This window comes from Schistocerca cancellata, chromosome 8, assembly GCF_023864275.1.
Source record: "Schistocerca cancellata isolate TAMUIC-IGC-003103 chromosome 8, iqSchCanc2.1, whole genome shotgun sequence".
NCBI classification, from domain to species: domain Eukaryota; kingdom Metazoa; phylum Arthropoda; class Insecta; order Orthoptera; family Acrididae; genus Schistocerca; species Schistocerca cancellata.
The window spans coordinates 540,576,220-540,602,079 of NC_064633.1; the positions used below are offsets into that span (position 1 = coordinate 540,576,220).

The following is a 25,860-nucleotide window of genomic DNA, read 5'->3' on the forward strand; positions in this document are numbered from 1 at the left end:
TGAAAGACCTAAGTCTAAACAAGGCCCCCGGAGTAGACAACATTCCATTGGAACTACTGACGGCCTTGGGAGAGCCAGTCCTGACAAAACTCTACCATCTGGTGAGCAAGATGTATGAAACAGACGAAATACCCTCAGACTTCAAGAAGAATATAATAATTCCAATCCCAAAGAAAGCCGGTGTCGACAGATGTGAAAATTACCGAACAATCAGTTTAATAAGCCACAGCTGCAAAATACTAACACGAATTCTTTACAGACGAATGGAAAAACTAGTAGAAGCCGACATCGGGGAAGATCAGTTTGGATTCCGTAGAAATACTGGAACATGTGAGGCAATACTGACCTTACGACTTATCTTAGAAGAAAGATTAAGGAAAGGCAAACCTACGTTTCTAGCATTTGTAGACTTAGAGAAAGCTTTTGACAATGTTGACTGGAATACTCTCTTTCAAATTCTAAAGGTGGCAGGGGTAAAATACAGGGAGCAAAAGGCTATTTACAATTTGTACAGAAACCAGATGGCAGTTATAAGAGTCGAGGGACATGAAAGGGAAGCAGTGGTTGGGAAGGGAGTAAGACAGGGTTGTAGCCTCTCCCCGATGTTATTCAATCTGTATATTGAGCAAGCAGTAAAGGAAACAAAAGAAAAATTCGGAGTAGGTATTAAAATCCATGGAGAAGAAATAAAAACTTTGAGGTTCGCTGATGACATTGTAATTCTGTCAGAGACAGCAAAGGACTTGGAAGAGCAGTTGAACGGAATGGACAGTGTCTTGAAAGGAGGATATAAGATGAACATCAACAAAAGCAAAACGAGGATAATAGAATGTAGTCGAATTAAGTCGGGTGATGTTGAGGGTATTAGATTAGGAAATGAGACACTTAAAGTAGTAAAGGAGTTTTGCTATTTGGGGAGCAAAATAACTGATGATGGTCGAAGTAGAGAGGATATAAAATGTAGACTGGCAATGGCAAGGAAAGCGTTTCTGAAGAAGAGAAATTTGTTAACATCGAGTATAGATTTAAGTGTCAGGAAGTCATTTCTGAAAGTATTTGTATGGAGTGTAGCCATGTATGGAAGCGAAACATGGACAATAAATAGTTTGGACAAGAAGAGAATAGAAGCTTTCGAAATGTGGTGCTACAGAAGAATGCTGAAGATTAGATGGGTAGACCACATAACTAATGAGGAAGTATTGAATAGGATTGGGGAGAAGAGATGTTTGTGGCACAACTTGACCAGAAGAAGGGATCGGTTGGTAGGACATGTTCTGAGGCATCAAGGGATCACCAATTTAGTATTGGAGGGCAGCGTGGAGGGTAAAAATCGTAGGGGGAGACCAAGAGATGAATACACTAAGCAGATTCAGAAGGATGTAGGATGCAGTAGGTACTGGGAGATGAAGAAGCTTGCACAGGATAGAGTAGCATGGAGAGCTGCATCAAACCAGTCTCAGGACTGTAGACCACAACAACAACAAGTGTTGTTTGACTTTGTGCTAGGGAACATTTACACTAGAAGTGGCAATTTTCAAGTTATCCCAGAAAAACATGAAAAAGTTATCTTTAAACCCCTCCCCAACCCCACAGTTGCGTTGCAGTCGTGACAACGAGCAGATGCACGGCAGCAGTCTTTCGTCCACTGCCGTGGCTACTGTGTGTTTATGTCTCGTGAGAGGTTTGTGATTTTGTGTTGTCATAACAACATCCCGTAACATGTATAACTTAAACAGAACAGAATGTATCCACTGCATCTTCGATTGGAACTCTTCGTGTCCTACTGCTTTAGATATTCACAGCTGGGTACGTGAGGAACTTAAGATTGCTCATGTAGATATTAGGGGATTTCAATTGGATTTCATTTTGAACACTCTCTTTATAAGACTGAAAATTTTAGAGTTATGTGAAAATATTGTAACTTATACTGGTGGTAATCGATAGTTTAAACATTTTGATGGCTCGATTAGTGACGAAGAAATTGTACATGCTGGCTACCAGATCTGTAATGTACACATATTCAATCTGCTGTTAGAAGCTTTGAGTGACAATATGTCCCTGTGGAACTGTTCTTAGCATCACTAATGAAAAGTGGTCATCTGTTTGCATCTACCAAGTTGACAGCGGTGTTAAGAATGTTCGAGCTGATTTGAAGAAGCATATACCTTTGTATCTGTCCGTTGGTGGCATATGGACATTCATATTGTACAGGCGCCTCACCTGCTGTTTTTGCGGGTCAACTGAGAAGTCGTGGGAAACCTGTAATAAGCACAGGCTGGTGCAACTTCCCCTTAAGCGAGCCAGCCGCTTCTCCAGCAGACAAACAGCTACACTGCCGTAGTCTTGCGCAATGTTTTGAATGACACGGCTGGTGCAGCCGCTGATGCAAGCCCCACTGCTGTTGATCAGCAGCTGGAGCTCGCAGCTGCACTTCCCCTAACTGAGGGGAATTGGAGGAAGCTATGGTGATGGGAGAGGCACCATCCCACAACATGGAAGGTGTGGGTGACACCCCATGTCCCACTGCAGGCACCGTCGATGCCGAAAGGGTGACATCTGCCACTCATTCAGGCACTTGATATTCCTGGCGAATTGAGCAGTGTAATTCCAATTAGAAGAAACGATGTGGCCATCCTTAACTCTATAGGCTCCACTCAGTGTTCCAATGATGAAATACAACCCGAACAGTGACGTAACAAGAGCACAACCAGCAAAGGAACAGGAGACACCTTAAATCTGTCACCCATAAAGAAAATAATTTGCATCATGCATTCTGAGGCACAGAAGAAAGCTGACCAACTAAAGCCTACTCTATTGAAAACAGTCACGTCCATTAAGGGTGCTGCACCCTGGTTGGAATCTACACCCGATAACACTGCTGGCACTACAGACATGGAAAAAGACCCACCTGCAACATCCCCGGTATGCCGAATCAAGATGGAATGCCACCACCTACTGCAATGCACACACAACCTCCCAATGCAGTGCCAGAGTTATCTTATCACTACACTCAATATTAACCTGATAACGTGTGGCCATAAAATCTGTTTTCTTGCCGACTTTTGGTACACCACTGTGGTTGATATTGCTCTTCAGGAAGTTACCACTACCTTTATTGTTATTTCAGATTATACAGCCATTTTTAATGTGAGTAGTGAAGATTGTACTAGAACTGCAATCTTGATGCATGACTGCATCCCCTTACTAATGTCCAGTGTCTTCTTAATGGTTGAAGCATTTCATGTACTATCAACAAAACACTGATAATAAACCTCTATGATACTAATACAGATGTTGCAAATATAAGCAATTATATCTACTACAATCTTTGGCATAGTGAGGGGTTTGTAGGACAGAGAATGGGGAGACATAATGTGCGATAGCAAATGTTATCAGAGTTTCTTTAAGTGCAATTCCAAGGATGTGGACTTGCCTTCAAACAATGAGACAGGCAGTATGTTCCATGGAGGTCAGGATAAGAATCTTCGTGTGTCAGAATAAACTACAGAATGCATTTGAAACTTAAGATTACTCCAAATTATCTGCAGTACTTATCTGAAAAATTGGCCTTTATGCTTGCAGACCCACAGCATGTTGCCCATTAACAACATGGTACAGTAGGATCTAAGAAACTATGACAGAGCACCACCATAGACGGGTTCATAACAAACTGAGTCTAGTTTGGTTCTAGGACAGACAATAGCACAGGCCAACAATGGAAAAACTTTTTTGCTGAAAATACCTTATTCTTATGTTTTTTAGGGTTTATGTTTAAAAAACTGTATTACCCACCATATCTTCACATTTTACAGTTAAATTTATTAAATTAAGTGATTTTTAAAAGAATTTAACAGATTTGATATAGTTAAAATAATTTGAAAAGGAGGTGTAATGACTGTACACGACATTGATAGCACGTGAAAAAGGTTTACCTATCATACTTTGGACCTAAACTTGGTGATCAAGATAAACCACGGGCGCTGCATACGGTATGTTGTGTGTGCGTGTGTTGAAGATCTGAGAAAATGGTCCAAGAAGGAGGAAAAAGACCTTTAGATTTGCTGTTCCTATGATCTGGAGGGAGCCAAGAAATCATTTTGATGACTGCTACTTTTGCAGTGTTGATATTACTGGTCATAATTCGAAAAAACAAGAAGGTAATAAGCTACCCTAATCTTCTGTCCACCATACGACCACTAGGGCATGGTGTACATTTGCCAGTTCCTGAACCACCAGATGATTTAAATTCTATCCAACAGAAGTATTTTCTGATGTACAATCTGATTTACATGAACCAGATGATGATGAATTCCATTATAATACAGAAAGTCTAGAACCCAAATTGTTTACTCAGACTGAGCTTAACGATTTGGTTAAGGATCTGGGCTTAACAAAAGAAAAAGCTGAATTGCTTGGCTCTAGGTTAAAATAAAAGAACTTCCTGGCAGTTGAAACCAGCATATACATGTATAAAAAGATAGAGCAGCAAGTATCAAAGCTTTTTCAACAAGGTGATTTAGTGTACTGCTCAGACATTCCCGGTCTGATGAATGAATTTAGTAATGAATGCAAAAAGGAAGACTGGAGGCTGTTTATTGATTCATCCAAAACTACACTCCTGGAAATGGAAAAAAGAACACATTGACACCGGTGTGTCAGACCCACCATACTTGCTCTGGACACTGCGAGAGGGCTGTACAAGCAATGATCACACGCACGGCACAGCGGACACACCAGGAACCGTGGTTTTGGCCGTCAAATGGCGCTAGCTGCGCAGCATTTGTGCACCGCCGCCGTCAGTGTCAGCCAGTTTGCCGTGGCATACGGAGCTCCATCGCAGTCTTTAACACTGGCAGCATGCCGCGACAGCGTGGACGTGAACCGTATGTGCAGTTGACGGACTTTGAGCGAGGGCGTATAGTGGGCATGCGGGAGGCCGGGTGGCCGTACCGCCGAATTGCTCAACACGTGGGGCGTGAGGTCTCCACAGTACATCGATGTTGTCGCCAGTGGTCGGCGGAAGGTGCACGTGCCCGTCGACCTGGGACCGGACCGCAGCGACGCACGGATGCACGCCAAGACCGTAGGATCCTACGCAGTGCCGTAGGGGGCCGCACCGCCACTTCCCAGCAAATTAGGGACACTGTTGCTCCTGGGGTATCGGCGAGGACCATTCGCAACCGTCTCCATGAAGCTGGGCTACGGTCCCGCACACCGTTAGGCCGTCTTCCGCTCACGCCCCAACATCGTGCAGCCCGCCTCCAGTGGTGTCGCGACAGGCGTGAATGGAGGGACGAATGGAGACGTGACCGTCTTCAGCGATGAGAGTCGCTTCTGCCTTGGTGCCAATGATGGTCGTATGCGTGTTTGGCGCCGTGCAGGTGAGCGTCACAATCGGGACTGCATACGACCGAGGCACACAGGGCCAACACCCGGCATCATGGTGTGGGGAGCGATCTCCTACACTGGCCGTACACCACTGGTGATCGTCGAGGGGACACTGAATAGTGCACGGTACATCCAAACCGTCATCGAACCCATCGTTCTACCATTCCTAGACCGGCAAGGGAACTTGCTGTTCCAACATGACAATGCACGTCCGCATGTATCCCGTGCCACCCAACGTGCTCTAGAAGGTGTAAGTCAACTACCCTGGCCAGCAAGATCTCCGGATCTGTCCCCCATTGAGCATGTTTGGGACTGGATGAAGCGTCGTCTCACGCGGTCTGCACGTCCAGCACGAACGCTGGTCCAACTGAGGCGCCAGGTGGAAATGGCATGGCAAGCCGTCCCACAGGACTACATCCAGCATCTCTACGATCGTCTCCATGGGAGAATAGCAGCCTGCATTGCTGCGAAAGGTGGATATACACTGTACTAGTGCCGACATTGTGCATGCTCTGTTGCCTGTGTCTGTGCGCCTGTGGTTCTGTCAGTGTGATCATGTGATGTATCTGACCCCAGGAATGTGTCAATAAAGTTTCCCCTTCCTGGGACAATGAATTCACGGTGTTCTTATTTCAATTTCCAGGAGTGTAGTTTAAAGGCTGTTTTATAACAATGGTAACGTGTGCACCTACACCTGTTGGACATTCTGTACATATGAAAGAAAGCTATGAAAACCTAGAAATAGTGCTAAATAAAATAGGCAATTCTGCTTATGGTTGGATGGTATGTGGCGATCTAAAAGTAACATGCATGCTCCTTGGTCAGTAAGGTGGCTTTACCAAATTTCCATATTTCTTGTGTGGATGGGACAGTAGGGCTAGGGATCAACACAAGTGCAAAAAGAACTGGTCTGTGAAGGAGTCTTTAAAACCTGGTGAGAAGAACAGTCTACACAAAAACCTTGTAGATCCAAAAAAACATACTCCTACCACCTCTACATATAAAGTTAGGCCTAATGAAACGGTTTGTAAAGGCTTTGCCTAAATATGGACCATGTTTTAAGTATCTCTGTCAAAAGTTTTCACACCTTTCAGAAGATAAACTAAAAGAAGGCATCTTTGTCGGACCTGAAATTAGAAAATTGATTTTTTATGTTAACTTTGAATCCACGATGACCTTAAATGAGAAAAAGGCATGGGTATCATTCAAGCAACTCATTACAAAGTTCTTGAGATATGAAAAAGACCCAGAATATGTTTCTATTATAACTACAATGTTAAAGAAGTTTAAAACTTTAGGATGTTTAATGAGCCTGAAAGTTCACTTTCTGAACAGTCACCTTGATTATTTCCCAGACAATACGGTAGATGTTAGTGAGGAGCAAGGAGAGCATTTTCACCAGGACATTAAAGTGTTGGAAAAACGCTACCACGGCCGCTGGAACACCAACATGATGGGGGATTATTGTTGGTTACTTTACCGAGAAGTTCAGCAAGTGACTCATCGTAGAAAAAGCTACATAAGAAGTTTTAAAGACAAAAGAGAAAGAAAATACAAACCAATTCCAACTGACAAGTGAAACCACTATTAACACATATCATTGTTTTAAGTAGCTTACTGTAAATACAAACTATGCTTATGTTGTAACAAAGCGTTTCATTAATTTCCCCATTTTCTGAATAGCACAGGATTTTTATACTATATAATAAAAAGTATATTGCTCAAAAACTATGGATGATATAAAAAACTAAGGCTAGATTTGGATTCAGCTCCTAAAAATCTATAAAGATCAGGTATAAAAGTAAAAAAAGTTTTTAAAAAATTTTTCATTGGCCTGTGTAATTTAGTGAGTGCCTTGTTTAACAATACACCAACAGCTGGCACTTAACAAAAACTCCCCAAATATGCACTAAAAGGCCTCTTTTCACAAGAAAAGTATGCTGGTCTCAATTGGTGGCCATACAGATCTCCCAACCATATGATACAATTCTTTGGCAGCTTGACAGTACGTGGATGAAATACTCCAACCTTCTGTTATGATACACACTGGCAACTTTTATATCTGGGCTAATCTAGAATGGCATACTGGTAGGTGTTGGTATCAATAAAACACCCTGGCTAGATGCTCTTCCCAATGTCAATCCTGTTGAAACTGTTTGCGATTCACTTGGAAGGATGTACTTCAGTTAGCACAGTACATCCCACGACTGTTCCTAAGCTGAGAAATGCTCTTCATGAATAGTGGTGCAGAATCTATTATCTCATTCAAACCACATCACAGAGGCATGAAGCTGTGATGAACATTCACAACAGTCAAATATTTACAGTTGCTTTGTCTGCTTTTGAAGTACAGCACAGATTATCCTCTCACACCTTCAACCATACAGATACAAGTTCCAAGACAGTTACATCAACATGTATACTTTTCCTGAGAAAAGAGAGACCTTTTCCTGTTACAATCTGTTTATTGACTTCTTAGTTCAAAATTGTAGAAACAGTGGAGCATTCAACCAGGTACAGGTGTAATGCTCATACAGATTTATTTATTTTTCATTTATATTTATTTATTTATTTGTATAATAGAGGGAAACATTCCACGTGGGAAAAATATATCTAAAAAGAAAGATGATGAGACTTACCAAACAAAAGCGCTGGCAGGTCGATAGACACACAAACAAACACAAACATACACACAAAATTCTAGCTTTCGCAACCAACGGTTGCTTCGTCAGGAAAGAGGGAAGGAGAGGGAAAGACAAAAGGATTTGGGTTTTAAGGGAGAGGGTAAGGAGTCATTCCAATCCCGGGAGCGGAAAGACTTACCTTGGGGGGAAAAAAGGACCTGTCTAATTTCAATTTGCCGCCGCTCATACCTCACCTGTCTTTCATCTTTGCCTCTGTACTTCCACCCCGAGTGACATCTCTGCCCAAACTCTTTGCCTTTACAAATGTCTGCTTGTGTCTGTGTATATGCGGATGGATATGTGTGTGTGTGCGCGAGTGTATACCTGTCCTTTTTTCCCCCTAAGGTAAGTCTTTCCACTCCCGGGATTGGAATGACTCCTTACCCTCTCCCTTAAAACCCAAATCCTTTCGTCTTTCCCTCTCCTTCCCTCTTTCCTGACGAGGCAACCGTTGGTTGTGAAAGCTAGAATTTTGTGTGTATGTTTGTGTGTCTATCGACCTGCCAGCGCTTTTGTTTGGTAAGTCTCATCATCTTTCTTTTTAGATATATTTATTTATTTTTAAACTGATTCCAATGATTCCTGAACAACAGTATTCTTCTCTAATCAGAAAACAAGTGTCAACTCTGGTATTTATCCAGTATTATTCCTATTTGTGTTGAAATTTCAAAGCTGGCTTTTTTTTTTTTTTTTTTTTTTTTTTTTTGAGTGGGTGAGTGCCAACTATCCAGTTAACTAAATATGTCATCAAGATTGTACTTTCTTGCATCCAAAGACAGAATTTTATTTCTGCTCTTAGCACTGTTATAGTATAAGTTTTCTTCCACTTCACTTGTAACTTCTTTATGGTTTACACACACACATACTGATGTCCACACCTAAGGGTAAATATTCAGATTATCAATCAAAACTGCTTTGAGTTTTATTTTAAATTGATCAGTATTCTCTTTCTTCCTTTGTTAAACAATTTATGTTTGGTACAGGAAACACTGAAAAACTATAAAATGTATGTGCCTGCACAAGCATTCAGCGTAGCCAGAGCCTTTATCAGTCCAATCCCTATGATTTACAGTATTTTCACTACACCATTTTACTGTAAATGTTATCGAAAGACCAAGCTCCCCAATAACTACACAGTTATGACACTCGATGAAGAAACAAAAAATGGCATCTTCAAAAGTACAATACATTTGGATTTTTAGATAAACACGCAAGAAGCTCATAAAATAAGAAAGATAAGCTCCTCACATCATTACAGCAAACTGACAAATCTAAGGGTATTCCTACAGATGTACTAAGCATAACAGATCACCTGGCATCACAGAAATTGAATAAATGCACCAAGACACATACTTGTTAGCACCACATTACTGTATGTTTTCCGTCTCTTTTTTATCCTTAGTGTCTCTCAGCTTTGTTGCTCATAGTCAATGGTCATAATCCAAGAACTCTTATGGTACTACCTTGATATCCGTAATGTTCCTACACATGTCACTACTGCAGAGGATATAGTCAACTATCGACTTTATACTCAAGTCAATACTGTAGCAGGCAATCTTCAGTGGAAATCCAATAGTCTTTCACCTTCCAACAGAAAACCAGGATAGGCGTATAAGGATATGGAAGCTGAAAGAAGAAGAAAGCAGGGTAGAGTATCTCACAACAGCGAAGGAAAATCTCCCAATAGATGAACCAAAAACTGTGACAGAGGTGTGAAATAGACTTAAGATGGACTAAGTGCACCGGTAGTATATGTGGTTGGACACACAACAAAAAGAGATGGAAACACCATGGTGTAATGAAGAAATGAAAGAGTGTGCAGAAGTATAGATCTTTTAGGGTATGGATCCAGAACAGGACAGTCAACAGTTGAGACAGAAGAGTACCAAAAAAAAAAAAAAAACTAACACAAAAAGAGTGGTGGCAAAGGAGAGAAGAAGATGGATGGAAGAGTGGACTACCAATGGTGGCAGAAAGGACAGCAAAGAGTCATCAAAGGTCCTGTATGGAATGGTTAAAAGTAAAAGATGCAATGATATGACGGACTATATTCAAATGATGAATAAAAGTGCCCAAGAGATAGAAAACAAGGAGGAACTTAAGATCATAGGGAGGGAGTATTTTGAAGAACTCCAGAACCAAAATGGAGACCTAGGTAACGAGGAAGAAATTGAGGTAGGAGAAGAAGAAATTCAAACAAAAGAGGACTTGACAGGGAGAAGCACTGCGATCTATGAGAGGAGGCAAAGTAGTACACTTGGATGAACTGTGTGTACAGGTGGTGTGAGCAGCAGATGTTGTGATACAATGTGTCTATTGACTGATGAAAATTGTGTGAAAAGAGAGGATGACCCAGAAGACTGGAAGAAGACAATAATTGTCTCAAACTTTAAGAAAGATATTAAAAAATGTAGAAAAGAGCATTAAATCTATCAGGGAATCATATTAATGAGCCACTGTGCAAAGATCTTTGAGAGATTTGAAAACAAAAAATCTGACAAAAAACAGATGGAAAGCTGACAGAAGAACATGGGTTCAGAGTAGGAAGGTCCACAGGACATATAAATTTCACCTTATGATGGGTACACCAACAGCACTATAAATACTGAGTAGATCAACTTATGGCCTTGGTGGACAGTGAAAAAGCATATTATTCTAATGTAGAGAAAAAGGAATGGAAGTCCATGGAGAACAGAGGAGGAGAATAGCAAACTATGAGGAGGATAGGAGAAATATACAAATAGAATGTGAGCTGTGTGTCAGACGGCGAAGGACAGATCAGATTGGATGAAATAAACGAATGGCTTGATGCAGGCAAGTGTATTTTCACCACTGATCTTCATTGTTGTGATGGATAAGAATTACCAAAGAGGAACCAGAATTGGTGAAGGTTATACATGATTTGGGGAAACAAAGAGAAAGAAGTGTAGGAGCAGTTGGGCATATGGCAATGAATGGTACAAGATGTAGCATCACCGCTATTTTTTTGGCACAGCTGACTAAAATAGTGACATTACCATGGCTATAGCAAAAGGCCATGAGGGTCGGTGAGTCCAGACTGATCACACACTGTTATGTCAAACACTGTTTTTTGACAGATGTATGCAGTCTAACAGCTACCACCTACAAGGAGAAGTCTACACTAGTCTGTGATGCAACATGGTTCTACAAGCTGCCACAAGAAGACTTGGCCTCCACTACCAGTAGGCCTACCGCTGACTCTGACGCTGTTGACTTAACACCTTCCACCCAGAACACCATCTCCCAGGTCTACTTCCAGGCAATGCTGGCCTTCTGCCCTGGGGAGCAGTCATTCAAGACCAGAGCAGTGCAGCCACCCAACCACCTTCACCTGTGTGAGCATACTGTTGCTGTCTGCCTCTGCTTGCAAGGACAGACACTACTGCTGCTGAGGGCTGTCTTCCTCCACATGGTCCACAGCAGGGTTCCACACATTCCATGTGTCCAGCCCTGAGCTAAGAAGCAGCATCCATATGGCATGCAAGCACCAGCACGTGTATCTGAGTCGGCAGTTCTCTACAGTCGCTAGCATCACCAAATGCTGCCCGTGGCCACAGGCAGCTAACTTGCATCAGTGCCTTCACACCCACTGTCTTCAGCAAACATCTTGGAGGACTTTGCCACAGCAGAGTTGTACACTGCCTTGCACTACAGTCATAGTGATGGCCTGCATAAAACATCACTGGCAATGACTAGGTACACGGTGCATAGTGATCTAATATGTTGCACTGTATGCACCTCACTGGCTGCAAATAGTGCTCCCTAGTGTGTGATCATATACAGATGGCTTGATGGCAGCTGCTAGACTGGAGGCTGGAGTACTGGATGGGTGGGCAATTATTACAAATGACTCAGTTATGTTTGACAGGGGAAGCAAAAGAATTTGTTAGGTACCATGATGGGTTGAGAAATGCACTTTAATTCAAGAAGCTAAGGAAAGGTCTTTGACAGTGCTATAAGAAACAGAATAGCAAAAGATTCTTTTGGGAGCAGCTGAGCGAAGTGTCACAGAGGAATAATGAGACAGTACAGAGTTTTGTAAATTAGAATCAGAAAGGCCAGTGCAACTATGTATGAGCTAATGGAGAATGACAAATTGACAAAAATTATTCTCCAAGAGGAGGAGCACTGGGTGCTACGTGCCTTTCCAATTGGGGCTGCCACCCGATATGACAAGGCGGGTACGGGCATGAACCCTGAAAGGGTCACCGTTAGGATAGCTACAGAGCTTGAGGAGAGATACTGCAACAAGAGCACAAGAAAAAGGATATGTTTTCTCTATAGAAATAAAACGTAATAGATGTGGATGTTCGGGTACAAAGGCAGAGGCAGTGTCACCAACAACCATGTTGAATGAATGGTGTGGTTGGGCACAATCAGCCAAACTGTAGGAACGAGAGGAATAACTGGCAGGGGCTGAGTAGTCAACCATTATAATGTCAGTGGGCTCTCCATTTCCCCCTGATGGCATTCCCTTTGAATTATGAAGCTGTGGAAACATAAGCAGAGGTGCTTTAGTTGGTAGGAAGAGTACATCCTCATTTGAATATCAAGGGTATATCGGGCATTTGTGGGTCAAATGTTTACTTGAACACCAATCTACAGACTTGTTGCCACAAACATTATGATGGTTTGTTGCTTGGGGGGGGGGGGGGGGTTAAGGGACTAAACAACTAAACAGCAATGTCTTCAATTCCACGACCTGGGGTAGTTCATCCAGAATTAGTGACATCTGTGAAGTATGATGAAGGTACATAGGATCGGTAACATCGAGGCCTTGAGGGCAATGACGCCAAAGCTGATAAAGAATTTATGGAGATAAGTATGGATCGGGCTTGTACGTAGGTCGAGTAGATGAGGGGACTCCCAGAGCTCATCCAACAGTGAAAAAAACTCTACCTCACGTCTGACTTCTGACAACTGATTAAGGGTGACGATAGTAACAGAGCAAAGAATGTCAAGTTGACATATTTAGAACAGTAATAATAATGTAATGGGAATCAGTTGGACCATCGACCATATAAAGAGGAGGAAAGAAATAGTTAATCAGCAGGTGAGTGCCCCCCTGGACTCTACATACAATAGGAGATCGGACCAACTACAGCCGTTTGGCCCCTGCTCCAGTGTAATCAAGGCATTAAAGAACACCCACTATCCAAACAACTACCTGTAAAACAGAAAAAGCAGTGTGGCAATAAAGGAGACAAACCACATCTAAAAGCAATTACAAGAGAACTAAGAGATGGAGGAAAGAGTGAGGTGGTCAGGGAGATAGGATCACACATCCCTCAGACCCAGCAGGCAGTGTCCTTGCCCTGAAGGTAGCACAAAACCTATTGAAAAATAAAAATCAATTTCATTGAGAAAATGGAGAACAATTTCCCATTTCAATCGTTCGTGAATCATTTGCCAGTGTTTGAGACAAGGCCTCTTGGAGGCCTTGCTTAGCATGGAGGTCCAGAAAAAGTGGACATTCCACCAGAACAAGGACTTCTGTGTGTAAGGCTCCATAAATACAATGTGGGGATGGCTCATTATATTAGGGAACATTCTCAACTTGTTATTTCATTAGCAGAAAGGCAGATGGAGCAGAACAGGATGAAGATTCTGTCACAAAGTGTGTTATACGGCATTCAGCAAGAACTGACACATTGATAAAAAGGCCATCCTGAAGGACAAGACCTGTGAAAGTTGTTGATTGATTGTGGTGCAGAAGACTATAGAACTTGGCCTACACCTGGGATGAAGAGGTAAACATTCCCAGGGAGGAGACTTCATGTTCCCAGCATTCCATCTTACAGCAATTAATTAAACAATGAGCACTGGTACAAAGTCGCTTAAAAGTGATGTGAACATTGTCACTTGAAACACTAAAGAGCTCTTCAGTGATCCTAATCAGCTACTGTAATGTCTTTCATCCACCATGGCACCAGCCAGCTGTGGAAGGGGCCTGTGCAAAGGGGAATAGCAGTCCTGGTGGCACAGGTGATATGGCATTGTAGAAGTCTCACACAACCTCATAGATGGAATCAGACAGAGAGGGGGCAAGATGACAAAAGAGGCATATAACTACCAGTTGTCTCTTTGAAGCATCCTATGTAGCAACTGGACCTTCATACAGTGGCAAGAAAATGAAGGATCACCAGTAAGTGATCCTTGTCTCAAAGATGATATATAGTGACCAATGCAGTGAAACCATAAGATGGGTGGAAAAGATCATGAAATCGATACCCGAGAAGGTAGCACGGGTGGCACTAAGGAGGTACAGATCACGGTCGATAGGAAGCTGGTCAAACAGAAGGCTCCTACCAGACAAAGTGGTACTCACCCGCAGTGTGATGTGCACTGAAATCCCCAAGTAATATGCCCTCTGGGCCAGCACAGTTCTGACAGAATTCACAATAATCACGGAATGCTGTGGATAGTCATCAGGTAAGTGTGTTTTTGTAGAGAAATACACATCGCAGAAGAGGAGGAAATAAAGTATTGTTGTTCAGGCAGGTGATGGTAATATCCATTACAATTCCACTGAATGATCACATTATGGATGTAGAGGTTAGGTAGGAAGGGGCCACGAGGACTGATAATAGAATGAAATTTTCACTCTACAGTAGAGTGTGCACTCATATGAAACTTCCTGGCAGATTAAAACTGTGTGCCGGACCGAGACTCGAACTCGGGACCTTTGCCTTTTGCGGGCAAGTGGTTCGCAGGAGAGCTTCTGTGAAGTATGGAAGGTAGGAGACGAGGTACTGGCGAAATTAAAGCTGTGAGGATGGGGCGTGAGTCGTGCTTGGGTAACTCAGCCAGTAGACACTTGCCCACGAAAGGCAAAGGTCCTGAGTTCGAGTCTTGGTCCGGCACACAGTTTTAATCTGCCAGGAAGTTTCAGGACTGATCATACCTGTCACTGATGACAGTGAACCAAATCAATGAGCACTGGTTCAGAATCCAATGGCATAGGGGGATCTGGCAACTCCAAGATCATCACAGTAGCCTTGTCCTAATTCTCCTCCTCCACAGCATTTGGTAGCTGAGATTTTTGTGAGGGCCTATGGAGGAAGAGCGGGCAGCTCTGGGACCATAGACCCAGAGCCAGTCACCAGCTGGTGTTGGGCCTTTGATCTGTGGTTTTCTGGGAAGAACGGTCTCGAGAGGGAGCCCTGTCACCAGTAGACATCTGAGGAGGAAGCTGCTCCTTTGGCTGCATTCCTGAACTGAAGACAATACCATAGGAACCATAAAAGAGATGGTGTGTGTGTGTGGGGGGGGGGGGGGGGGGGCGCAAGTAATTTCGAAGAAATTGAACACTGTATCAAGAGATTTAGTCATTCATACAATCATAATTTTACGTGCTTCATTATATGTCAAGTGGGCACTAGATTTATATTCCTGTATTTTCTTTTCTTTCTTGAAGGCTGAACAAACCAGTGAATGTGGAGGGTGGTGGTGAGTGCAACTGACACACACGCACACGCGCACACACACACACACACACACACACACACACACACACACACACACACACACACACACACACAAAGGCCGTTGTTCACTATGGCTACCTTCATGGAGTCATTGTCCAAAGTTATTAAAATTTGGGTCTGGTGTGCAGCGGGACAACATACGACCAACGCCCAAGCATCGAAAGCACCTCATAGGTGGTGGGACCTAAAGTTTCATGTTACACTTCTACATCATGACTAACTTTTTCTGGGAGGATATTCCTCTCAAAGGTTATGATAAAGGTGTCTGTATCTATTACATTACCACTGGAACCTTTTCGGGTGCATCTGACAAAATGTATGCCTCAAACTCAAGATTGGCTCGTAGCTGCTCGTCTGTTTGGAGCATAAGGTCTCAGTGGAAGGTGATTTCTTTTATCGTATTCAAAGTCTTGTGTGTGACAATGGCCACTGGTAGGTCACACACATGTTCATATGCATGAAGAGCTGTAGACTGTGCAGCAGAAGAGGTTTTAATCAATTGCAATCCACTGCAAATTTTTCCTAATCGCTCAACTTCTCTTCCACAAACAACAATGGCTTTGTCGCAATGAAACAATTCCCCATCAGTCAGGCTACATACTAAGTATTGTATAACTTGTTTCACTCCTAGATATCTGGCTTGTCCCTCTTCCCAAGGGGTAGCCAGCTTATGGAAGGAGTATGGTTGTAGTTGTCCACGTTGGAGTTCTGATTCCTGTCTGAAGAGACAGCTGGATTAGAAAGGCCACTGCTCTGGTGTAATTTAAAACATTTCACAAGGGAAATGTCCACCCTGCTGCCATCTATTCCGATCATGGGCTCTTCCCACTGGCACCGTTCAGTGTTACACCATCCACCACTGCCGCTGCCACTGCCGCCACCACCGCCACTGCCAAGTGGGATGGGACAGACTGAAGATGGGAAAATAAGTGTGTGAATACCAACAGCAGAGCTGTATCTCTGCCAAAGGGAACGGGTCAAGAAATGCCTGACTTTAGTTTTCTAGACGGACATGGACGTATGTGAGGTCCATCTGTTTCTAGGCAAGTCAGGTAAAAGGGTGACATTGGGACATACTAGAGCAGCAACCTGTTTGCAAAAGGCTGGCGTTTGTGGTGATCCTGAGGTGAATGTTTCAAATGTCTACAAACACTGATGGAATTGTTTATTCAATTAGAGTTAACCCTCTCAGATTTAGTTGAGGCGTGAAGACGATGTACTGAAACAACGAACTGGCAGCCACATAATAAATAAGGACGACTATGTGTTCCATTTTATTACACAAGTCTCAAACCTTCAATCAGAAGAATGGACATACAAATCCTCTAACATTATGGGTTTGTTTTTACTACTCACCTGCATTAACTAAAAATGGTTCAAATGGCTCTGAGCACTATGGGACTTAAATGCTGTGGTCATCAGTCCCCTAGAACTTAGAACTACTTAAACCTAACTAACCTAAGGACATCACACACATCCATGCCCGAGGCAGGATTCGAACGTGTGACCGTAGCGATCCCGCGGTTCCAGACTGTAGCACCTAGAACCGCACGGCTCTGCATTAACTAACATTTTTATACATTTAGAGTTAACTGCAGTTTGTCACACCAACTAGAAATTTTGTCTAAGTCGTTTTATATTCTCCTACAGTCACTCAAAGACGACACCTTCCCATATACCACAGCATCATCTGCAAACACCCACAGGACTTCTGCTTACACAGAATGCCCGACATGGAACCAATGGAGAGAAGAGGGTCATACACAGTAATGACAGGGCACTGGCCAACATAATGTGACCACAGCGTGAGATAACAGCCATCTTGTTTGATTGGTCATAACAGACAGAACAGCTTCATTCACAGTGTTGACATAACATTGGAGCACCGCAACAGGTGTGGAAAAGTCTGTGTAGACAGACACCGTCTTTTGTGGGCTGGACTGGTGGCACGCATGCATTTGTGCTGACTTCCACTGACTAGATCCTACCAACACAGCAGACTGATATGGGCACATGAACACAGACACTGGCACGCTGACTGGCAGAATTTATTGTTTTCGGACAAGACCTGCTTCTTCAACCTGTCCTACAGTGATGACTGAATACGACTTCAATGCTGCCACTGTGAACAAAAATCGGGCAGACTTTATTGTTCACTGGCATAGAGTAAAAATGCCGAGTGTGATGGTTTGTAGCATCACCGCCTGTAACACACAGTCTTGCATCTTATGTCTCAGGGGTAATCTGAACAGCTACCGCTACATTAGGGAGGTTGTACAGCCCAAGGAGTTGTCCCTACTGCAGAACGTTCTACTTGGTATATTTCAGCAGAACAACACCGACCCAATGTAGCAAGGAATGTGCAAGCCTCCTTCGATGGGTACTACTGCTTCCCTGGTGTGCCTTTTTGCCTTGTGTGTCACCCATCGAATGACCTGGAATTTGGCTGGTCGGCAACTTGTATGTTCAGGTCCTCCTGCAGCAACAACTGATGCTTTGTGGACACGCTTTCCAACAGCATGGCAGAGTATTCTTCAGTGGCATATTCAGGTGCCACTTATTCCATGCCATGCTGTCTAGCGGCTCTAATTGCAGTATGTGGTGGTGCTACTCTGTACTGAATTTCCACACACACAGTGCATGTACAAGTCTGTAATGCTAACCATTTGTGTAGTGTTTGTCCCTAATCAGTGGCATGACTTCACTGAGAACAAATCTCCCAGTCTTGGCATTTCACTTTTTCCAAACAATAGTGTATATATTCACTCCCTAGTGGTATTTGTGATCTGTGGGTAAAACAGGAGTAAATTTATAATCAACTCTGCAATTCACAATCAGAATACTACAGGTAAATTTTCATACAGACTAAGGTTCAGAATGGAGTTTTACATTCTAGTGCAAAATCAGTAACAGATACAAGGCAGGAAATTGTAAATACCAGTAACTGGGTCTAACACTTTGCAAGGATATGAAATGGAATGATCACATTGGTTCAGTCATGGGTAAAGCAGGTGGTAGACTTTGTTTGGTTTGTTGGTTTAAAGGTGGGAGAAGGGACCAAACAACGACGTCGTCAGTCCCTTGTTCCTAATAAAACAATGCCACAAGTGTGACAATAAAATGGACGAAACATATAACATAAAACGGAATGAAAGGGAAAGCCACAAAGACGAAGGGAAGGCAACAAACACTAAAAGGAACAAAAGAGGACAAGAAAACAGAGAGACACTAGAAACAGAAGAGAGCAAATCGTGCACGCAGATTACAGTGGCTGGCCAACCACGAGAATAAAAAGGGAAAGCCAGCCACTCTGCAAGGCTGGAGGACACAGAGGGACAAAGGACATGCGCTAAACCCTACATAGAAGTATAAAACCCATTCTCACGGATAAAACGTAAAACTAAAGCTGCTGAGGAGGCATTGTCAACACCAAAGGCAGGGTGCTGAGAAAGTTAAAAGTCTGCCGCAGAGCGGCTGAAAGTGGGCAGACCAGCAAGAGGTGCACAACTGTCATTTGGGAGCCACAGCAACACTGAGGTGGGTCCTCGTGACAGAGTAGGTAACCATGCATTAGCCACATATGGCCAATGCAGAGCTGGCAGAGGACAACTGATTCTCTGCGAGAGGCCTGCATGGAAGACTTCCACACATTCATAGTCTCCTTAATGACATACAGTTTGTTGTGTGTGCTGTTATGCCATTCCGTCTCCCAAAGCTGGAAAACCTTGACGGGTAAGACAGAATGCAGGTCAGCTTCGGAGATGCCTATCTCCGGAAGCGGTTACCACCGCCTTTTTGGCCAGCCTGTCGGCAAATTCATTGCCGGGGATTCTGATGTGTCCTGGGATCCACACAAACACCACGGAACGGCGGGACTATTCCAGGGCATAGATGGACTCCTGAATGGACGCTACCAGAGGGTGGCGAGGATAGCATTGGTCAATAGCTTGTAGGCTGCTCAATGAATGACTCACCAGGGCACAAGTGGATGTACTCAAGAACACGAGATATGGCCGCAAGCTCTGCAGTGAAAACACTGCAGCCAACTGGCAAGGAGTGCTGCTCAATATGTCCACCATGAACGTATGCGAAGCCTATGTGACCATCAGCAATTGAGCAGTTGGTGTAAACCACTTCAGAGCCCTGAAACACATCAAGAATCTAGAGGAAGTGACAGCGGAGAGCGACGGGTTAACGAGTCCTTAGGGCCATGCAAAAGGTCCAGACGACACTGCAGCCGAGGTGTACACCATGGAGTCATACAAGAACGGACCACAAGTAAGGTGATAAAGGGAAGGACTCTGGTTCGGAGAGAAGGGCCCGCACGCGAACTGCAATCGTTAGCCCCAATCTGGGCCACCGATGCGGGAGATGGACTACCACGGACGGGAAAAGGAGACTGTAATTCGGATGCTCCTGTCACTAATCAAACCCCACAGTGGTGCACAGGGTCGAGTAAATGCAATGCCGAAGGTGCTGGCGAGCCATAAACCACACTCCCATAGTAAATTCGGGACTGGACAAGGGCTCTGTAGAGTTGCAGCCCAATTGGTGTTGCTCAGGCAATGGAGGGCATTGAGGTGCTGCAACATATGTCTCCACTACAGTGAGTGGATCGTCATTAAGGTAAACTGCGGGTTCCGGATGAACGGTACGCCACCAACAGAAGTGCATGACGCATGACTTTGAGGCTGAAATCTGGAACCTGTGGGCTAGAGCCCATGACTGTACCTTGTGGATGGCTCCCTGGAGGCACACTCAGCAACAACAGTACTGGAGCAGCAGTATGAAATGCTGAAGTCATCTGCATACAGAGAAGGTGAGATGGAGGGCCCAACAGCTGCTGCTAGATCGTTAATGGCCACTAAAAATAGAGACACACTCAATATGTAGCCCTGTGGGATTCCATTCTCCTGGATACGGATGGAACTATGGGAGTCACCAACTTGGACACTGAAGGTATGGAGCAACAGTAAGTTTCAGATAAAAATCGGGAGTGGTCCAAGGAGACCCCACTCATACAATGTGGCATGGATATGATGTTGCCAAGTTGTGTCGTATGCTTTATGTAAGTCAGAAAAGATGGCAATCAGGTGTTGCCGTCTGGAAAAGGCTATTCGGATGGCAAACTCGATGGACACAAGATTATCAGTGGTAGACCAACTCTGGCAGAAGCCGCCCTGACGTGGAGCCAGCAAGCCACGTGATCCCAGGACCCAACCCAAGTGCCTACATAACATACGTTCCAGCGGCTTACAAAGAACATTGGTGAGGCTGACGGGCTGATAGCTATCCACATCAAGTGGGTTTTTACCATGTTTGAGCACCGGAATGAAGGTGCTCTCCCGCCACTGCGATGGAAAGATGCTATCGCACCAGAGCCAGTTGAAGATGACGAGAAGGTGTTGCTTGTAGTCAAATGAGAGATGTTTAATCATCTGGCTGTGTATGCGATCAGGACCAGGAGCTGTGTCGGGGCAATGTGCAAGGGCACTGAGGAGTTCCCACTCTGTAAATAGGGCGTTACAGGATTCACTGAAGCGTGTAGTGAATGCGAGGATGTTCCCTTCCAGCCACTGTTTGTGTGTGTAAAAGGCTGGGGGGTAATTCTCTGATGCAGAGGCTTGAGCAAAGTGCTCAGCAATCACTTTTATGTCAGTACATAACTCGCCATTTATGGTAACACCGGTGACAGCTGTTGGGGCCTGGTACCTGAAAAGACGTTTGATCTTTGCCCAGACTTGGGAAGGTGACGTGTCGCCCCCAATGGTGGAGACGTATCTCTCCCAACACTCCTTCTTCCGTTGTTTGATAAGGTAGTGAACACGGGCACGGAGCCGTTTAAAGGCTATGAGGTACTCCAGGGGAGGGTGCCGCTTATGCCACAGTAAAGCTCACCAATGCTCCTTAATTGCTTCAGCGACTTCCAGCGACCACCAAGGGACTGCCTTACGCCTCGGGCACCCTAAAGAGCGAGGGTTCACATTTTCTGCCACAGAGACAATTGTGCTAGTAACCTGCTCAAGCATCACATCGACGTTACAGTGTGGGGGAGATTCAGCGATGACAGCAGAGATGAAAGTTCCCCAGTCCACCTTGTTCAAAGCCCATCTGGGCAGGCGTCCATGTGCCTGATGCTGGGGCAGTGGCAGGAAGATGGGGAAGTTGTCACTACCACAAAGGTCATGTGCTCTCCAGTGGATAGATGGGAGAAGTCCTGGGCTGCAAACTGACAAATCAATGGCCGAGTAACTACCATGAGCCACATTGAAATGAGTGGCGGCTCCAGTATTTAAGAGGCAGAGGTCGAATTGTGACAGTAAAGTTTCGACATCTCTGCCTCGGCCAGTAATCATGGTACCACCCCACAAGGGGTAATGGGCGTTAAAATCTCCCAGAAGTAGGAAAGGTTTAGGGAGTTGATCAATCAGTGCAGCTAATACATTCAGGGGTACTGCACCATCTGGAGGAAGATATACATTGCAGACAGTTATTTCCTGAGTCGTCCTTAATCTGACAGAGGGGTTTGAAGGGGCACATGTTCACTACAGACCAAGTTTAGGACAGAAATGCAAACTCCACCTGACACTTTATTATAGTCGCTACGGTCCCTGTAATATCCCTTATAGCCACGGAGGGCATGGGTCCGCATTGCTGGGAACAGGTTTCCTGGAGGGCAATGCAGATAGCAGGTGTAAAGCTTAACAGTTGCCGTAGCTCAGCCAGGCGGTGGAAAAATCCACCGCAATTCCACTGGAGGATGACATTGTGAGACTGGGAAGGCAGGGAATGTTCAATGAGGCAGTTTATACCTCAGAGTTACCTGCTGCCATCGATTTATTGCCTGAGCAGTCTATATTTACTGTCTGAGGGTCTGGCGAGATCTAGGTCCTCAGCGGACACCAAAATCTCCACCCCATCCTCAGCCGCAGAGCTTGTAGGTAGCAATGGTGTGAGTGCCACCGCAATTTCCTTAGTCTTAGGGGGTTTACTTTTTGGATTTCTCTCACTGCTCCTTGGGTTTCCCTGGCCGGGAGGACTTCACTGGCTCAGTCCCCGGGACTGAGGATGAGCGTGAAGCCCTACAACCAGCTGCTTTTGCTCTTCAGCCACTGGCGGGTGTCGTCTTTTCCACTAGAAGTAACCTGGGAAGGGAGTGAACCAAGGGACCCTTTCCTAACGAGAGAAGCCGAAGAAGACTTACACTTCACCGGCTTAGAAGTGGGGACGGACATCCCATATGGTTGGGGGGGTTGTTGCTCCCGAAGTAGATGGTGCAGGAGCAACAGGGATGGAAATGCTGCCATCCTTAGCCTGACGTTCCTCCCATGGTGTGGCCAGGGAGAGGAATGGTTTGTGGTCGTACTTCTGTGCACTGAATTGAGCTCATCATCGCTTAGAGACTGCTGGTGTTTCACCACCAGCAAGAGATGATGGACTACGCTTCATCGCGTGTCATCCGCCCTGATGCCACCCACTCCGACCAGGGGCCGACCCAGCCGCAGCAATGGTCTCCTGGCAGGATGGCCATTGCCGGGAGTCCCAATGCCTCAGGGGGATGGGCATCTACCCCTTGGCATACGTGGGGAGTTAACAGTGCAGGCATCAGCAGAGTGATCCCTGTGTAGTCAGGGGGGCTACAACCAACAGGGTACATGGCGGCCCTACCACAATGGACTGGCTACCATGCTGGATATCAGGTGCAAAGAAGTCCACAGTCATCTTCAATGCAGAAATCAACACTGCATAGTGCATGGTGGAAAACGCACCCAGGAAGGTGTCCTTGGCCAAGAGATGGAGAATGGGCAGGACTGCAATGTGACGACGAGAAAGTGGGCTAAAGATCTCAATGCATGATGGACACAATGCACCTTGTAAGGTGCCCTTCCCCAATTGGCTCGCTCCTTGGGAAAATTTTGAAGAATGGAGGTCAAACCCTACAGGGGACCATCACATAAACGCCGAAATGTGTGAAACTCCTTTTAGTCGCCTCGTATGACAGGCAGAGGCAGGAATACCTCAAGCCTATTCTAACCCCCGGATCTGCAGGGGGGGGGGGGGGGGTAGGCTTTAGTTTATTGATAGAAAACTGGTGAAGTGCAGTTATTCTACAAAGGAGACTGCTTACACATCACTTGTGCAACCCATTCTCGTACCAGATATGGCTGATAGGAGCTATTGAACATATACAGGAAAGGGCAGTATGAATGGTCACAGGTTTGTTTAACCCATGGGAGAGTGTCACACAGGTACTGAAGAATCTGAACTGGAAGACTCTTGAAGATAGACATAAAATCTTGAGAAAGTCTATTCACAAAGTTTCAAGAACTGGCTTTAAATGATTACTCTAGGAATGTACTACAACCACCTATGTTACGGTCACAAAGGAATCATGAGCATAAGATTAGAGTAATTACTGCACTTACAGAGACATTCAAACAATCATTTTTCCTGCACTCCATATGTGAATGGAACAGGAAGAAACCCTACTAACTGATACACTGGAATGTACCCTCTGCAATGCACCTCATGGTGGTTTGCAAGGAATAGATGTATATGTAGATACCAAGCATAATCAGCCAACATAATGCAGCAGGGCAGCCTTTTGTGCGCGCGCGCACAAGCATGTATTATAACAGGAAATAGAATTTGCCTGAAAGCTAATACAGTTTTCAATCTTCTTTATGTGCTTGCTAATGACTCCATGTCTCCACTATGCAGTGAGTTGTTATCCTATATTCTAACTTACTTACTTTTCTGCCAGGACTTTCCATACTGTAATTTGTAATTCAGAATAAGTTCCGAAAAATAAATAAGTGACACACACACACACACACACACACACACACACACACACACAAAATAAAAAAATAAAATAAAAATTTAAAAACGATGTGGTTCAACATTGCATATTTCCCCAGTTTTTCAAGTTTTCAACTACTGGAAGGTCCAGGTCATAGCACTCTATAAAAAGAGTAGAAAATCGGATGCACATAATTACCAACCAATTTCACTGAGATTGATTTGTTGTAGAATCATGGAACATATTTTGTGTTCAGACATAATGACCTTTCTAGACTCTGAGGAGCTCATCTGCAGAAACCAGCACAGTTTTTGGAAACAGCGGTCACGCGAGAGACAGCTGGACCTTTTTTGTGCATGATATACAACAGGCTCTACATACCGGCTCCCAGGTTGATGCCATATTTCTCGACTTTCGAAAGGTGTTCGACTCAGTTCCGCACTGTCGCTTGCTCCAAAAAGTGCGCGCTTACGGTCTATCCAATGACATATGTGGTTGGATAGGAAGTTTTCTAACAGACAGAGAGCAGTATGTCTGTCCTGAATGGGGTGAATTCAACAGAAACAAGTGTAACTTCAGGTGTGCCCCAGGGCAGCATAATAGTTCTGCTGCCCTTTATGATTTACATAAACTATCTGATTGATGGTACTGACAGTGGCATTAGATTGTTTGCTGATGATGCTGTAGTCTACAGGAAAATAGTATCACACGAAATTTTTGAACAAATCAATGATGATTTGCAGAAAATAAATGCATGATGTAATGACTGGCAGTTATCTCTCAGTATTAGTAAGTGTAACCTACTGTGTATAACAAGGCAAAAATCCCTATTAATGTACGAGTACAAAATAAATGCCCAGGATTTGGAAGCAGTAACATCAATCAGGTATCTGGGTGTGACTATTCAAAATGATCTCAAATGGAATGATCAGATTATACAAGTAACGGGCAAGGCGAGCTCCAGATTGCGGTTTATTAGTAGAATCCTGAAGCAGTGCAGTCCTTCAACAAAGGAAATTGCTTACAATATGTTAGTTCATCCAGTCTTAAGAGTATTGTTCATCTGTATGGGGACCCTTACCAGTTGGGTCTCATTCAAGAGATTGAGAAGGTCCAAAGAATAGCAGCAAGATTCGTGACTGGTACATTTAGCCATTGTGAGAGCGTTACGAATCTCACAGAAAGTTTGAAGTGGGATACACTTGTAGATAGACAACGCGCTAAACAGAAGAGGCTGCTCACTAAATTCCGAAATCTGATCTTCACCGAGGATGTAGAGCATATATTATTACCACCAACTTTCAAATCGCACAATGATCACCATTCAAAGATAAGGGAAATTAGAGTTCGTAGTGAGGCATTCAGACAGTCATTTTTCCCTCGTGCAACCCGCGAGTGGAACAGATTGGGGAGGGGGGGCGGGGGGGAATATGACTTTGGCGCGAATTGTGGTTGGTTGGTTTGGGGGAAGAGACCG

General features: G+C 44.3%; 1 protein-coding gene across 2 annotated transcripts in view; it reads right to left on the reverse strand.

Moving 5' to 3' along the window:
* LOC126094557 (ubiquitin-protein ligase E3A) overlaps positions 1-25,860 on the reverse strand; it is a 161,800-nt gene that overhangs the window by 101,317 nt on the left and 34,623 nt on the right. The gene's annotated exons all lie outside the window — the stretch shown is intronic.